Source organism: Periplaneta americana, chromosome 2, assembly GCF_040183065.1.
Source record: "Periplaneta americana isolate PAMFEO1 chromosome 2, P.americana_PAMFEO1_priV1, whole genome shotgun sequence".
Lineage (NCBI taxonomy): Eukaryota > Metazoa > Arthropoda > Insecta > Blattodea > Blattidae > Periplaneta > Periplaneta americana.
In genome coordinates, this window is record NC_091118.1 from 76,733,318 (window position 1) to 76,752,016 (window position 18,699).

An 18,699-nucleotide genomic window follows, 5' to 3' on the forward strand; every position below is an offset into this window, starting at 1 on the left:
TTGAGAAAGTTACACAACACCGAATTGAACGCATTCTATTCTTCACCAGGAACATTAAATCCAGACGTTCGAGATGGGCAGGGTTTGTAGCACGTATGGGTAAATCCAGAAATGCATACAGAGTTTTAGTTAGGAGACCTGAGGGCAAATGACTTTTGGGGAGGCCGAGATGTAGATGGGAGGATAATATTAAAACAGATTTGAGGGAGGTGGGATATGATGGTAGGGAATGGCTTAATATTGCTCAGGATAGGGATCGATGGTGGGTTTATGTGAGAGCGGTTCTCTAAAGCCATTTCTAAGTAAGTAAGTAGAAAATACGAGCAATTAAAGTTACCCCTTAATTGTGTTAAATCCCTATATTTCGAATAAGGCAAAGTAAATGGACCTAACTTTACTGCTTCCTTTACAACAAATTAATTTAGTCTTAATATTTATACGCCACAGAATGTAGGCTATATCGCAACGTAGGAGTAAATGAGCCTCTGTAATCCTTCGTATTTTTAAAACAGGATTTCTGAGAATACTTCGAATTCTAATGCTAATCGTTTTTCAGTTTCATGAGAGCGTGCGTCGTACACAGGCGCGAGTGGAACGGACGGTTGTCATAGCGACCCCGGGCCCACCATGGCGGGCGGAACAAGCGAGCAGTGACGGGCGGAGCGGAAAGAGACGCTGCCCCGACCTGCACATCGCGCTCTGCCACGGCCAAGGCACCATCGCACCGCGACGCCCAGTGAGTACACCAACTGCTCTAATGTGCCTCATCTTTCAATTGCTGTTGTCATAAACGTTTTATCATTATCATTATTATTATTATTATTATTATTATTATTATTATTATTACTATTAACTTATTACTATACTACTACTATTGCCACAACAACCAACATCTTACTACTACTACTACTACTACTACTACTATTACTACACACCACCATCTTACTACTACTACTGCTACTACTACTACTACTACTACTACTACTACTACGACCTTACTACTGCTGCTACTACTATCATCTTACTAAAACTACTACCATCACAACCATAAACACCAACACCTTTCTACTATTACTATACCACCATCACCTTATTACTACTACCACCACACTACTACTACTACCTTACTACTGCTGTTACTATCTACTACCAGTACTACTAACACCCACACACTACTACTACTACGACCTTACTACTGCTGCTACTACTACCATCTTACTAAAACTACTACCAGCACTACCATAAACACCAACATCTTACTACTATTACTAATACCACCATTACCTTATTACTACTACCACCACACTACTACTTCCTTACTACTGCTGTTACTATCTACTACCAGTACTACTAACACCCACACTACTACTGCTACTACTACTACTACTAAGACGACCTTACTACTGCTGCTACCACTACCATCTTACTAAAACTACTACCAGCACTACCATAAACACTAACATCTTACTACTATTACTATACCACCATCACCTTATTACTACTACCACCACACTACTACTACCTTACTACTGCTGTTACTATCTACTACCAGTACTACTAACACCCACACTACTACTACTACTACTACCACCTCCACCACCACCACCACCACCACTACTACCACTAACACCACCACATAATAAACAATCATAATCAACATTTTTGAGCTAGGTTCATTTGAGCCTGTTCAAAGGTCTCCTGATTTGCCTATCGGTATTTAGGACTTCCTCTATCTCGATGCTTTTTAAGTTGGTTTCAGAATGCTTTGCAGTGCTGTAGTTGGACCGGTACAGGTCGGTACGCCGTACCGTTTGAAATAAAAACTCGCTGTTACCGTATCGGAAAAAAGTAGAGCTTCGAAAATGTTAACTAAGTTTAAATAGTCTTTAATATACTTTGAAATTGAGGATGTTAGTTATTTGAAAAACATTTTGATTTTGATATCTGAAACAAAAGTAGCGGCTGGCATCTCATATCCTTTGCTTAAACGCTTATCCATTCATTGTTTTATCGAATACCATGGTCTGGCACTTCAGGAGTAGTTGTGATTTGTTAGTTTCAAGCTTGCATAACACCGTGGTATTTCTACAAGTAATTAACATTAACTTCATGCCATGGCGTCTAAAGAAATTTGCTACACTTATTCGCTAATTTCAAAACTTGCGTAGGCATCTAATAACACTAATATCGCATTACACTAATTTTATGATGTGGCGCCTCAAGAATTATGCTGCACTGATTCGCTAATTTTAAAACTCGCTCAGGCGTAATGCTAGCAGTTTGCTAGAGGATAGAAATTGTTACTTTTTCTGCGTTCATGAATCTTGAGTCCAGTTACATATTATAGATTCTATTCCAGTTTCAAGTAAAGAATGTGAATGAGCATTACTGTAATGAACGATATCTGCACTAAGAAAAGGAATACTCTTCTAGTAAAAGAGTTCCTAGGCTTTTGTTCCTAAAACGTGTTGGGCCACCACTGTCAGCGTTTAAATTCTTGCCTTATGTGCAATAAGTGGCTGCGATCTGGAAGGAGGTCTGCAGAGGCGAATGCATGGCGAAGAAGTAACTTTGGAAAAGAAGTGTAGTACGAGTCCATACAGTCTAGTCTGAACAAGGAGATTTCAACAGTACCGCCTAAAATTTGTTTCCAACTACAGCACTGTTTAGGTGAATGGGTTGTTTCCTTCTATAGGTGCTATAGCCAGTTCTTTTGATATACCTGGTTGTAATATATTTTGAACTATTAATTTCTCTCGAATAGAAGTACGTATTAAATAATAGCAAATATTAAAAAGAATGTAATAGGCCTAACCCTAATCATCATTCGATGAAATCATGTTACATATATCACAACCAGCTTCAAGATTTTAGAAAAGAATGAGTTATATAATCCTGTATTCCTCAAAATGTCTACAGTAGTTCGCTATTGTATGAGATAAATGAGCATCTCCAGAAATTAGCAACGAAATTGAAAATAACAACTTATAAATTAACTTACATTTTTATTTTTTATTTATAAACACTTCTAAGCTATTCTTCCTAACAATATATATTCAATTTCGACTAACGAAAATAAAATACAGATGGTAGTTTCTCACGTCAGGCTCCAAAAAACAACCGACATTACAAATACCAATGTTAATAATGATAATAATAATGATAATAATAACAATAACAATAGTAATAATAATAGTAATAATAATAATAATAATAATAATAATAATAATAATAATAATAATAATAATAATAGAAGATATGTTATGATACGTAATGAATTGTATAGTACAGGGTCCTTCATAACACCCACTCGAAAAATTGACTAATTTTTACGATTTTTGGCTATGTTGTACATCTCTGCAAGTAAGAACCTTTCCCGGTGCCGTATACTCGGTTTGGTTACGCGTTTGTCCGTCAGAAGTCTCCAGTTTTCTATGTAGAGATGAATGTAACTATCGCTATGAAAATTGAAACTTGATATTAGTGTCAAAAATAAAATTTACGATAAAGGTTTCTTACCTCTTAACATTATATATATTTTTTTTGTTTGCGCAATGCAGGACATGAAAATTAATTTCTTTGGGTGCATATTATGCACTTATGCACGAGCCTTTGAATGGGAGTTACCTCCGATTGTATACAGGGTGATTCAGAACACCCGTAACAGTAATTTATTTCGGAAACTAGTGCATTGAAATTTTCGAGATAACAATATTTATTACTAAAGCACATGTGAACTTTCACTTGAGCTTGATTTAATCAATCAATCTTAACAGGAAGTAGGGTCAGTGGCGTATCACTTTAAAATTTCAAATGGGAGTAGTGATCAAATATGGTACCATTTGATAGAGCTCTTAAAAAAACAACTTTCAGAGGAAACGTTTTTATTAATTCCTACTCTTTCAATGAGAAAACGTACAAAAAAAGCAGTGGGTGATTCAGACCAACGTTAAGTCATTTATTTCGGAAATTAGTGCATTAAAACTTTCGAGACAAAAATATTTGTAACTAAAACACGTGGTCTTTCACTTGAGCTTGATTTCATCAATCAGCCTTAACAGGAAGTAGCGTCAGTGGCATATCACTTTAAAATTTCAAATAGGAGTCGGGTCAAATAGGGTACCATTTGATAGAGCTCTTCAAAACAAACAACTTTCGTAGGAAACGTTTTTAACAATTCCTACTCTTTCAATGAGAAAACGTACGAAAAGATGTCATTAATACTGAGTAATGCTACGAAAAGAAAATGTAAACTAGATAAGTACATTTAATATTAACATAGTACACACGTACAATTACCTGGCTGAGTGTAGACCTGGTGGCCGGCAGGGGTGAATATAAGTAAATTACCCCTTCCCCTTTTCGTATTGTAACATTTCTCAATATTGATGGCATTGTCTTTTCGTACGCTTTATCATTGAAAGAGTAGGAATTAATAAAAACGTTTCCTATAAAAGTTGTTTGTTTTGAAGTGCTCTATCAAATAGTACCAAATTTGACAGGACTCCCATTTGAAATTTTAAATTGATACGCCACTGACCCTACTTCCTGTTAAGATTGATTGATGAAATCAAGCCCAGGTGAAAGTTCACATGTGCTTTAGTTAAAAATATTTTTGTCTCGAAAATTTTAATGCACTAGTTTCCGAAATAAATGACTTAACGGTGGCTCGAATCACCCTTTGCTTTTTTGTACGTTTTTCTCATTGAAGAGTAGGAATTAATAAAAACGTTTCCTTCGAAAGTTGTTTGTTTTGAAGAGCTCTATCAAATGGTACCATATTTGATCACTACTCCCATTTGAAATTTTAAAGTGATACGCCACTGACCCTACTTCTTGTTAAGATTGATTGATGAAATCAAGCTCGAGTGAAAGTTCACATGTGCTTTAGTCATAAATATTTTTGTCTCGAAAATTTTAATGCACTAGTTTCCGAAATAAATTACTGTTACGTGAGGTCTGAATCACCCTGTATTATGGTAATATTCGCGATATGATAACAGGAGTTGAATTTTTGTGAAACGTATGAAACACTATGACAAGCATTAAAATAAAATTAGTTGAATTTGGTGAGCGAAGCACTACGACCCGGTACTGAGACCTAGAAGATCTATTGCGCTTACACACGAGCTAGAAGCTTTCCCAAACCACACCGGCTGAATAGGGCAGACTCAGCTAATTTCGTGGTACTAAGATTACTTATAATGCAAAAATAAGATCCAAATTTAACAAAAAAGAAACGTGATTTTAATGTACGTGCATTATTAAGTTTCAGAAATTTGCATATCAGCATTTTTACTTCAAATTGATTTATACAATAGCTACAAACAAGCAATACAAATAAAAAAATAAAAAAAGAGCACTCTAGAAGAACTGGTATAATTTCGTTATAGTACAAGTGTATTTTCATGATAGTTCTGAAATTCAAAGTATTTAAGCATATTCAATCAAATTTTTAATTTCTCAGTCAGATTCATCCCTACAATCCAAACAATTAAAATTTTTTTCTGTCTTCTGAAAGGTACTGATATGTATCATGAAACCATTGATCACAACTAACACACTGAATCCATCTTTCACTAGTCTTGTCGTCCTCAAAGGCTTATGATTCGACTTTTTCTTTAAGTACAGATATTCCTTGCTTGGCCCGTGAAGATGATGCTTTTTGTTGTCTGCTTATTTTAACTCAGTTGAGAGACTGGGTAAAATGTATTTCAAATAATGTATCGAGTAAATGAAATGAAAGTATTAGTTTCATTTATAACTTGATAATAATCATTTATAATACAGCGTATCCCGCTTAGAGGTATCGAGAAATAAATGCTCACCATTTAAAATCAGATGAAGATATTGTTTTGATTTATATCTGACAAGATGCAGAAACTGTCCAATTTATGCAACAATGGTTTAAAAACAGTTGTATGTTCATGCGCATGCGCACTAACGTTTATCGTGGAAACAAGTCTGGCGCCATTCAGTAGAACATTCCGTCATTGGACCATTCTCCTTCATCGAGATGACAATCAAAGGGAATGTGTATCTGGAGATGTGCAGAACTTTTGTTGTTGATCAACTCCATCAGGATCGGTTTTTCAACAAGGAGAACCCTTGTCTGACCACCTAGGTCACCCGACTTGACGCCCATTGATCTCTTTCTGGGGCTTTATGACGACTGTTGTGTATCAACGTGGTACAGTTGACACTTTGGAAAAACTGAAACAATGCATTATAAATGCAGCTGCGCTAATCCCTCCACAAATGTTACGGAACACTTGGCAGAAGGTTGAGTACCTTTTAGATGTCTTCAGAGTAGCTCGAGGCTCACACATCGAGTTGCACTGACTATTCTCCGAAACTCGAAGAGTTTTTACATCAAGTCGTACAAAAAGTTATGTTGTAAAACCATTATTTATACTTCAAATTAGCACTTATTTCTCGATCCCTCTAAGCGCGACACGGTGTATAATAGAGTAAAATTAGATTGTTTTCGTGAGTGGAAAGTTTATCGCTCGCGTCGAGGCCGAGGATCATTATTCCAGGAGAGCATAAAATCTGTTTACTGCCATGTGCTATATATTAACTTATTTTATCCATTACTAGTATCTCAATTTAATTTAAAATTGTAAGCCTTTTCTTTGTAATATTGTGTTGTTTATGAGGAAGTTATAAATGAATGAATATATTCGTCGTTGTTCCTGCAATAACTCCTACGTGCAAGATATAGAATTTTTCAGTAGAAGGAAAAAACACATTAATTCATCCGTACATAGGGGATTGTGAATTCTTACATTTTCGAAAGAAATAAATATAATGATATACCGGTATAGGAGATTTTATTATTTGCTGTATCACTATTTAAGTTATTTAATAGAGCAAAAATCTGAAAATCGATAAATATGTCCCATAGGAGTTATTGCAGGAACAACGACAATATGAATTTTATTTTTGCTAATACTGTATATTGGTTGTCATGGAGAAAGTCATTAAATAATTGAGGCGCCCGAGATCAAAAACGGCTATGTGACTTTTTTTTAGAAAACGAGTTATTGACGTCATTGGCGAGTTTGGGTTGAAAACTTTACACAGTGAAAGGTTTAGTTTCAAAATGATTTATTTTAGATGTAAAAAAGGAATAGAATAAATCAGTACATAAATCAGATGTAGGTAATGTTTGCACTTTTCTTAAAATTCTCTTTGGATAATATAGCCCATTTTGATCTTGGACGTCTCAATTTTAATTCACTGCTATGAATAAAGTCATTGTTTAGTTTACTAAGGACAGTGAAAGAAAGAGCAGTTCAGATACCAGTTATGGATGAAGGAAATTAATTGATAAGCGACATTTGAAACTTGAAGTACGCTTCACTTTCATAATACTTCTTTGTTACTTTTCTTCAGTTTTTCTCTTCGTTTATCTTTTGTTGTTCTTATTCTTCTCTTTTATTGCTTATGTGTTCTTTTTTCTCTTTATCATTTCTTATCTTATTATTATTCCTTGTCGCTCCTGCTGTTCTGCTTCTTAAAGATGTTTTTGCCACGATTCGTGATGATTGGCTCCTCATATCATAAGAACAAAGTCTTGTGAACCTCTAATTAAACCAGAATGAAAATGATTATTTCATGCCATCATAGACGTTTGGGTGAATATCGTTTAGTAGTGTTATGTTTTTTGATGGTAAATTATCTGTAGTAATGTATTTCGTGAGTAAAATAAAAATGTAAATAATATATCCCTAAAGTTCGATCACAAAATGTTAATAATTGTATATTTACGAATATTTCACCTATCCAGACATTGTGAAGTTGAAACAGATGAATATCGATTACTGCAATAAAGAAATTGGATGTTATTCTGTAATGCCAATTGCGAAAAGCGAAATGTAGGTTTAACTATGTTAATTACATGTACTGCGATTTTCTCTTATTATTTTTTTTCTCTCGCTGTTATTTATTTTATACTCGCTTTAACATCTCTGGTCATATCGCGAGGCCTGTGTACTATTGTTGAGAGTGGTTCTATTGCTGTGAACTAGATGGCGACTGTATGTATTACTGATTTGTTATGAATATGATTTCGATGACGAATGAAGCCGGTGATATTCAGGGATGTTGTGGCCCGAATTTCCTGGCATTTGCCTTACGGTTGAGGGAAATCCCTGAAATACCTCAACCAGAAAATTCAACCCGACCGGGAATCGAACCCGGGCCCTCTGCGTAAGACACCATCATGCTGACCCCTACACTAGAGAGGTGGTCTCTTATTATTATAACAGAAATAAATTTTTATTATCTGTTGAAATCATAATTTAATTTAAAATTTTATAATATAATTACAGTAACCTGATTAACACATTAATTAAATGAAGAATTTTATTGTTGAAAACGCAGTTATCAAATCTGAATGAAGGAGTGTAATTTTCTTCAGATAGCCTACAATGGACATGGAATTAGAACATGAAGATGCAGATGTGGAAATAGAATTTCGTACTTTATTTAGTACTTCATCATTACATTACACACTACACTGAGAACTAAGAACTATGTAATGTGTGTGGAGACAGCTATATAGCAATGGTTATGTATTCACACTACAGCGAGACATACGTTGTTACACAGTGAACCCATCTCTGTATAGATAATTAAAACACGTATTTTATTACGCCATAAGGAACGAAGTTTGATCAAAGATCTTTGGGTTTGATATGCGTTGATGTTACATAAATTTGAACATCTGACTTTCTAATAATTATTTAATAATTGAATTCACGTAATACAAATTTTATAGGTACAATTAGGTTAGTTACCTCTGGGAGCGGGACAATGTCAGCTGTGCCTTATTTCGACCGTTACTCCGTGCTACAGGGAAGCATTTTCCATAGCTCGACAAATGTATTCTCACTGTAGTTTGTAACGGGTTTAAAGCTGCATTTACACAGTTAAATTTTCCAAGCGTGTATGCATGCAATCTGGGAAGAATATTGAAACAATCAAGTTTAAAACGTACGTTCAATTAATATGCATGAAGATTTTGTGTCTACATGGTGCGCCGTTTTGAACGTCGTTTTCACTGCGTAAATATATTAATTAATAATCGATTTACGGGGAAACAGTTGGCGACACCGACTAAACAAAAGAACGACCATGTGATAAATTGATAGCGATAAATCTAGCTGCAGAAATTATCGCGATGTTTGACTGTGATTGGTTGGAATTCAAAATTTCATTACACTTCATTGTTCGAAAATGGAATGACGTCATATAAACGAAATAGTCTGTAGTAATGTCACGAGAGGTCTCAGATTTATCTGGGAAATCTCAGACCTCGAGTGACATTTATTAGGACTATTTCGTGAATAAAATAAAAAATGTAAATAATATATTCCTAAAATTCGATGACAAAATGTTAATAATTGTATATTTACGAATAGGGGAGGTTGGGGCAAGTTCGGCACGTTAAACTAAACATTCACACATGTTCAACAAAAACGCAATTTATGTTTCAAAATTTTAATGATAAATCCACGTGGTATATTGATATTATGTATATGGATTAGAATTAGCAAAAAGTGAAGCATTGAATTAAACACACAAATAAATTAAAGATGCTACATTTGCCGAAGTTGCCCCTCAATCTGGGGCAACTTCGTCAGTATTTGTATCCTCAACAAAAAACGTATTTCTGAGTTCAGATTTCATTTACAATATAACAAACAATCATAGGGCTAAATTTAACAACTGCACATATCACAAATGAAGAGTCCAAATACATTTCCCATATCTGTACCTATTCCTGCGCCCATAACATGCACTCTTTGCAAGTAGTTCATTCTTCCTGTGTAAGTTCATATTGTTCGCTGCAATATATGCAAAATGTTTTTTTTTTTTTTTTTTTTTTTCGTTTTCAGTGTTATGTTTAATTCTGTGTGGCTAATCTTGTATTTTTTGTTTAAACAATTTTCTGACTTCATGAAAGCCTAAAGTCAGGCAGGCCCAGCCATCTTCTTGTTTTTGTTGAAAGGGTGCTATATATCAGGGTTGCAGAACTAGGGAAAAGAGTGGTAGAAGCCTGGAGAAAGAGTTTGTTTCCTCGTCCACAAGGCCGGAGCCTTTAGTGACGTTTCTGTGGCGTTTGGCAAGCACACTGCATACATCTCTCTTCTCTCTACCCTACAATGACGTGAGGGTTGAAGGGAACGGATGAGTTACGTGTTCCGGCTTGTGACGTCTGCTACAATTGTAACACAGTTTTGCATCCCTGCTCTATATAATTGAATTCTGCGAATTCGAAGGCTAATCTTCGAAATTCCACTCCAGACTTTCCGAAAAACTTTTTCTTCAGATTGGTTGCATGCTGCTTCAAATTGTCAGTCATATCTGAAGCAAACACTCTTTTAAGCCTGACTATTTTGTACACCTGGTGCTGGAAGATTTACTTTCAGCCAATATGAAGTGACGTTCGTGGCACTCTATATATATATATATATATATATATATATATATATATATATATATATATATATATATATATATTGTTTTTTTTTTCGACAGATGACAGGCTTATCTCCCTTTCTTTATGCTCACATAGAGCTTTCTTGAGTGCGTCCTGGTCATATTTGTTTTCATTTTTCCTCTTGGAATTTCGAACAATTTTTCCGATAATAAATAGGCAACTGAAATGTATAATTGCTTTAAATTACTTTAAATGCCATAATTACTTATTTTATATAGTTAACAAACAATACAGAATCCTATATTCTTCTTTCTTTCCATGGGACAACATCGACAGCTTACTGTCGAAGTTGCCCCAATTGGCAGAAAAAAAATATATTAATCAGCGCCCCTATTAGAGACTTTCAACCACCTTGCCAAGCTCATAATCTGATACAGATTTAATCATTCTAAATAATGATGCCACTCACAAATATCGTCAATGTTCTCATTACGTGTTCCTTAAGACTTTCAATATAATAATTATAATACGCCATGAGTTAAAAAAATATATTTACCTGTAGTAACTGCAAATATCTCTCCATACTACCCAAGCGTTATTCACAGCTCGCGGCCATGTTTTCTCACCACGATAACCCCTAAAGAAGACCCTATTTGCTCAGGTCTTCAAAAAAAGTGCTATGACGAAGTTGCCCCTTAAAGCCGAACTTACCCCGACCTCCCCTACTTCAGCTATTCAGACATTGTGAAGTTGAACTAGATGAATATCGATTATTGCAATAAAGAAATTCGATGTTGTTATTCAGTAATGCAAATTGTTTTATTTAATTCACAAAATACAAATTTTATAGGCTACAATTGTAGGTTAAGTTACCTGTGGGAACAGAACCAATGTCAGCTGTGCCTTATTTCGACCGTTAAGGCTCATTCACAATGAAAATTAGACATAACGTAAGCGTTAACTTAACAATATAAACGTTACGGTAAAATCAAGAAGTCATACCATCATTCACGATGGGAACATAAACATAACCGCAAAAATACTTTGGAGTTTGGAGTTTGCAAACTTTCATGTCAACGTCTTACGGTAATGTTTATGTCAATGCTTATGTGAATCATTGTGAATGATCCCATTTGGTAGCCTGGGCGCAAACTTCTATGTTTATGTTACGGTTATGTTTAATTTTCATTGTGAATGGGCCTTTACTCGTGCTATACAAAAGCATTTTTATAGCTCGACAAACGCATTCTCGCTGTAGTGTGTAACGGAACTAAAGCTGCATCTACACAGTTCAATATTCCAATCACGTATGCGTGCAATCTGGAAATAATATTGAAAGAATCGAGTTTAAAAGATACGTTCAATTAAGATCATGAAGATTTTGTGTCTACATGGTGCGCCGTTTTGAACGTCGTCTTCACTGCGTAAATATATTAACTAATATTAAATATCAATCTTGCATTCATTGCTTTAAAGTTGAAAGAAAAGTTTAACCGCATAGTTGCATCTTAATGTATTCATGATTATCAATTTACGGGGAAACAGCTGGCGACAACGACTAAAGAAAAGAGCGACCATGCGATAAATTGATAGCGATAAATCTAGCTGCAAAAATTATCGCGATGTCTGACTGTGATTGGTTGGAATTCAAAATTTCATTACACTTCATTAGTCGAAAATGGAATGACGTCATATAAACGAAATAGTCATAATAAATCAACTTTCTGAGTAGGTACTGGAAACTGGGTGTTCACTCTAATGTACAGAAATCTATAAATGTACAGTACAGTTCCGCCTACCATTAGAGCATAATTATTCTGTGACTTAACCATCGCGTCGTGTCTCAAGTTCAGAAGTCACGCTGCTCTACTGGACGATCCGGAAGCCAACCCTGGTCTTCCGTGTATTGTCAGGAGTTGCGAGTTTCCAGCAGGAGCCAGGATGCAACTCTTGGCGTGGTTTGGTTCCTCCTCTTCCTTATTCAGAATATATTAAAGAGACTTGTAATGCTGCAAATTAAGATACTTCAATACAGCCAAGTATTAGATATATTTTAACGTATTGAATTTCAACGACTCTCTTCAGCCGGCAACAAAGTACATGAAATGTAACAATAAAATTTTCTTAACTGTAATTTTATTATGATTTACCGTACTCAAAATTAGTTATAACGAATTTCAACTGGACAATAAGTTCAAAGCATGAGATCTATCTGCACAGGAGTGGAGACATCATTCCCAATATGCTTAGGCCCTACTTAAATAATTAAGAAGAAAGCAAATAAATGGAATTAAACTTTAGGCATGGACAGATGTTTGGACAGATGCAAAAGTGAAACATTAGATATAAATCGTATTCATGCACACAGACAGACTGACAAACAGAAAGATAGATGAACGGCAGGATAGATAAGGGTCCTATACTGGTTGAGTGGAATAGAAGGACTTATGACCTTAACTCTGCCAGTAGAAATAAATAAATAAATAAATAAATAAATAAATAAATAAATAAATAAATAAATAAATAAATAAGCAATTGAATAAATAAATAAACAAGTAAATACATGATAATAGAGTAGTAAATAAATCAATAATAAATGAGTACATCAGAAAGTAAAGTAAAGTGAAGTAAAGTGAAACAGAGATAATTATTTCAATGAAAGACGGGCAGCAAGTCGTACACTTAGGAATAAAACAGATTACTTGAAGGAGAAACGGAATGAGGTAGAAATAAATAGCGAGAATAAAAACATTCGAGATTTATATAAAGGCATAAAGGAATTTAAGAACGGATATCAGGCAAGAGTAAACGTGATCAAGGATGAGAATGGAGATTTGTTTGCGGACACTCATTCAATCCTGAAACAGATGGAAAACTATTTTGGACAACAACTAAATATACATAGGCCAAATAGAAATGAGAGGGACGAAATTCAAATACAAACTGCTGAGCCATTTATACCCGAACCCACACTTTCTGAAGTCGAATTTGCGATAGAAAATCTGAAAAAGTACAAGTCTCCAGGTACCGATCAAATTCCAGAAGAATTAATATAAGACTGTGGGAGCGCATTTATCTAGCAAAATTTATAAGCTTGTACTTGCTATTTGGAAAATAGAATTGTACCAGAACAATGGAAGCAGTCAATAATTGTACTTATCTTTAAGAAGGGGGAAAAAGTTAATTGTAGTAACTTTCGAGGAATAGCACTTATGTTGACGTCGTGATAAATTTTGTCCAATATTCTTTTGAAAAGATTAACTCCATATCTAGATGAAATTATTGGGGATCATCAGTGTGGTTTTAGGCGTAACAGATCGAATATTGATCAGATTCTTTGTATTCGACAGATATTGGAGAAAAAATGGGAGTATAAGGGCACAGTATAATCAGTTATAAAAATACGTGTGATTCAGTCAATAGAGACGTTTTATATGATATTTTTTATTCAATTTGGTATTCCCAAGAAATTATTTCGATTAGCTAATTAAAATATGTCTCAATGAAACGTTATAGCAGAGTCCGTATAGGTCAGTTTCTATCTGATGCTTTTCAAATTCACTGGGTGCAAGGAGATGCACTATCACCTTCACTTTTTAACTTTGCTCTAGACTATGCCAGGATAACAGAGAGGGTTTAGAATTGAACGGGTTACATCAGCTTATTATCTATGCAGATGACGTGAATATGTTAAGAGAAAATACACAAACTATTAGAGAAAACACGGGAATTTTACTTGAAGCAAGTAAGGAGATAAGTTTGTAAGTAAATCCCGAAAAGACAAAGTATAAGTTTACGTCTCGTGACCAGAGTATAGTACGATATGGAAATATAAAAATTGGAAATTTATTCTTCGAAGAGGGTGAAAAGTTCAAATATCTTGGAGCAACAATAACAAATATAAATGACACTCGGGAGGAAATTAAACGCAGAATAAATATGGAAAATGCTTGTTATTATTCGGTTGAAAAGTTTTTGTCATAGTCTGCTTTCAAAAAACCTGAAAGTAATAATATATAAAACAGTTATATTACCTTTTGTTCTGTATGGTTGTGAAACTTGGACTCTCACTTTGAGAGAAGAATAGAGGCTAAGGGTGTTCGAGAATAAGATGCTTATGAAAATATTTGGAGCTAAGAGGGATGAAGTTACAAGAGAACTGAGAAAGTTACACAACGTAGAACTGCACGCATTGTATTCTTCACCTGACATAATTAGGAACATTAAATCCAGACATTTGAGTTGCATACGACATGTAGCATGTATGGGCGAATCCAGAAATGCATATAGAGTGCTAGTTGGGAGGCCGGAGCGAAAAAGACCTTTGGGAGACCGAGACGTAGATGGGAGGATAATATTAAAATGGACTTGAGGGAGGTGAGATATGATGGTAGAGACAGGATTAATCTTGCTCAGGATAGGGACCGATTACAGGCTTATATGAGTGTGGCAATGAACCACCGAGCTCCTTAAAAGCCATAAGTAGCTAAGTAAGTAAGTATTAGAAAATAAATAAATGAATAAGTAAATAAATGAGCGAATAAATGAAAGAATGAATGAATGAATGAATGAATAAATGAATACGACCTGTAAAATACGAGAACGTCTCTTTTTCGTTACTGTCTCTCGTTGTCTCGAAAGAGATCTTCGGAATATGTTTCTGTCACGTATTTAAAAATTAGGAACTGAAAAAGAAAACTGGGAATATGAATTTATATTTTATCAACAGTAATCACACTAGAGGTTTTTATTTATCTACAGAAAATCAAAACTCGAGTGGGATTTAATTGACTATTATACGATTAGAAGAAATATATAAAGATTAGAATAAATAAAGTACTCTAATACAATAAAATATTAATTGACTTACTGAAATTCTATTTCATTACTATTAGTTTCACCAAAACGTTTCAACAGAGCCGCCATTTTTAAATCGACTATACGGTAAACAAATGACGATTGCAAAGCATGTTTTGTAGTATAGTAAAGAATTTGAAATTTGAAATGTTGGCAAACAAGGAAACAAATGATAGGGAGGTAATAAAAACAGAAGAAAGTATATGAAGATTGGAAGAAATAAAGTATTCTAATACAATAAAATAGGTATTAATTGACTTAGTAAAATTCTATTTTATTAATATTAGCTTCACCAGAACGTTCGAACGGAGCTGCCATTTTCAGTTGACTATTTATGCGGGAGACAAATGACGATTGCGAAGCATATTTTACAATACCGTAAAGAATTTGCGTTTTGAAATGTTGGCAAACAAAGAAACAAATTCTAGGGAAGTGATAAAACAAACAAATGTTAGGGAAGTGATAAAATTGTGATAAACAGCCATAATTGGTTGAAACACGTACTTTCGTACCGTTTTATTGGTCAAAAGTAGTATGACGTAGTAGAAGTGTAAGTTCTTAATAATCATAAATAACAGTTTCCAGCACTATTGGTGACATTGGAATTCGCTACATCGGCAACATTTGAGGTAACACCAAATGTATGTTCTTAAAACAGTTCATACTATGAAGCAAACTGCTACTAGATCGAACATTGTAAAATCTTACTTGTTTGTTGAAATCGTAATTGTGAAAAATATTCTGAATTCCAAAGAATATAGTGAACTGAAGGAAATTCTTAAATTAAACCATTTAGATGAAGTCAGTGTAGATCTGTTCAGAAGTGTTGATGAAAAGCTTCCAAATTTAAAAAAAAAATTATTCTCCCACATGAACTGACTGTGGGCTGGTGAAAAAACAAGTTCAATTTAAAGACAGTAAAAATCAATGTTTATTATGAAATTATTTTTCATTGAATTTCATGAATTAATGCTTTAGAACAAACAATTAGTAGGCTATAACAAAAAATCCATTCTTAGGAAAATATTGTACGAGAGACTTAGATTTATAACAGTGTATTCTCAGGTGAACCTATTTTGTAAGTAGTACATTTTCTATTGACTTGTTCAATTGATTCTTTAAATACTTTATTTTCAATAATAATATTTAATTTAATTTGATGTTATTGTTTTAATTGGACGGAATTACACAATAAGAGACCAAGCGCCAAAAACCTGCTTCGAGATATTGACCATTGAAATAAATCTGTTTTTTTTCATAAAACATTTTATGCCAGAAGTATTATAACATTCATACTATCATAAAAAATAGCACAAATAATACCAAAAAAGGCTAACCGATTTTTAATAAGAGACCGGCAGTTGAATTAAGATTTAAAAGTAAAATTAATTAATTAATTTTATGCAATAAATGAATTTTTGCTTATAAATAGCAGCAAAATTCAGATATCGCATCCTTGATTTTTTCCGAGTTAAATTAACCTGCCATCAACAGATTTGTGCAAATATCTTCGTATCTTTTTTTTTAATTGTCGGTAGGTTTATTATTGCGTAACTCCGTCCAGTTTGTTCAAAGACAACGTGCATAACCGCGATGGAGAATATAGGCTACACCAAAGCTCGATTTTTAAAATCAGTGTTGTATCTCCAGTATTTGCTTTTGATATTTCTGGGAACCCTATGGATAGATGGAAAGAAAGAATGACATATGCAAAGTTTGGCCTTTCGTCCACCGGGAAAACTAACGCGACGCGATAAATCGCGGACGACTGGTCATTTACGATAATTTGCCCGTTTTTCGTTCGAAGAAACTTAATAATTTAGATCAGTCGCGAGGAAAACTTGCAGAAAAACTTAGAAATATACTGCGTATGCTCTTCCACATGCGCATGCTGCGACAAATAAATCGCAACCCATCGCCTGGCGACGAACGCGTTTGGTTTCTTATGATTTTTCGCGTTGCTCTCAAGGCGTAGGCGATTAATTAGTTGCTGTTAGATTTAAATCTCTAAAATTCACAGTAATTGCTTATTATTTTTCTTGAAGAATTGAAGTATCTATGTCTTAAATTATCATTTAAGCAAAGTGTATGTTATTAATACATTTCTAGAATACATTATTAAGGTAAGAACTTACATTTTGTGTGCATCCGAAAATCTTGATATGATCTATATTATTTCCCATCACACTAAGGCAACAGTCTTGAATCCCATGCTTATCTATATGTCTCGACTATCAAAGACTGTGATTTGTCACAGAGTTTGGAAGCATTGCTGTCCCACTTACTATGCCACCCGCCTTACACATTGGCGTCTTTGATGTCACAACCACAAGGAGCTTCATTCAAGTCCATTACACGATGTAAACCTACGACAACTACTACTACTTTAGGAACCAGTCACTTGCAGTGGTTGAGTTGTCAGAGATTCGGCTTGTCACGCAGATGGTCTGGGATCGAGTCCCGGTCAGGCCTGGAATTTTTCATTGAAAATTCAGTATTGACACTTGTGGAGGACAAGTTTATAGTTGAGAATCTTCTCGGGGTTTTCTCGTTCATCATACTAGGCATCTACTTAATTCTGCCAAGATCTCCATAACATTCTCCGATCGCCGGTTGGAGAACTGCAGAGAAGACGATCCTTAGCACAGTCAGTCAGTATGGGTTGGAAATGCGTCTTTCTACTGGAATAGTGCACTATTATGTGTGTATGTATGTATATATATATATATATATATATATATATATATATATATATATATATATATATATATATATACATACAGTAAATATACAAGGCGATTCAGAACTTATGTTACAGAAGAATATGATAGGTAGAGGGTACTAAAGCAAACATTTTTCATTAAACAATATGTTTGGGGTTGGGCGAAGGGCTAAGAACCCATCACCGTAAAAAACAGCTTGTTACGAAACCAAACAATAAGCCTCGGAATGGGCTCACTCAGGAGGAAATTAAACGCAGGATAGATATGGGTAATGCCTGCTATTATTCGGTTGACAAGCTTTTATCATCTACTCTGCTATCAAAAAATCTGAAAATTAGAATTTATAAAACAGTTATATTACCGGTTCTGTATGGTTGTGAAACTTGGACAACTTGGACTCTCACTTTGAGAGAGGAACAGAGATTAAGGGTGTTTGAGAATAAGGTTCTTAGGAAAATATTTGGGGCTAAGAGGGATGAAGTTACAGGAGAATGGAGAAAGTTACACAACGCAGAACTGCACGCATTGTATTCTTCACCTGACGTAATTAGGAACATTAAATCTAGACGTTTAAGATGGGAATCGCATGTAGCACGTATGGGCGAATCCAAAAATGCTTATAGAGTGTTAGTTGGGAGGCCGGAGGGATTAAGGCCTTTGGGTAGGCCG

At 34.6% G+C, this 18,699-nt stretch overlaps 1 protein-coding gene across 2 annotated transcripts in view; it reads left to right on the forward strand.

Moving 5' to 3' along the window:
* Positions 1 to 648: 648 nt before the first annotated feature.
* LOC138694351 (arylalkylamine N-acetyltransferase 1-like) overlaps positions 649 to 18,699 on the forward strand; it is a 97,514-nt gene continuing 79,463 nt past the window's right edge. The window contains exon 1 of one of the 2 annotated variants that reach the window (XM_069817994.1): positions 649 to 736. The gene's annotated coding sequence lies outside the window, so the exon portion shown is untranslated. The remainder of the gene's footprint in view (positions 737 to 18,699) is intronic. The other variant, XM_069817995.1, reaches the window with a different exon arrangement.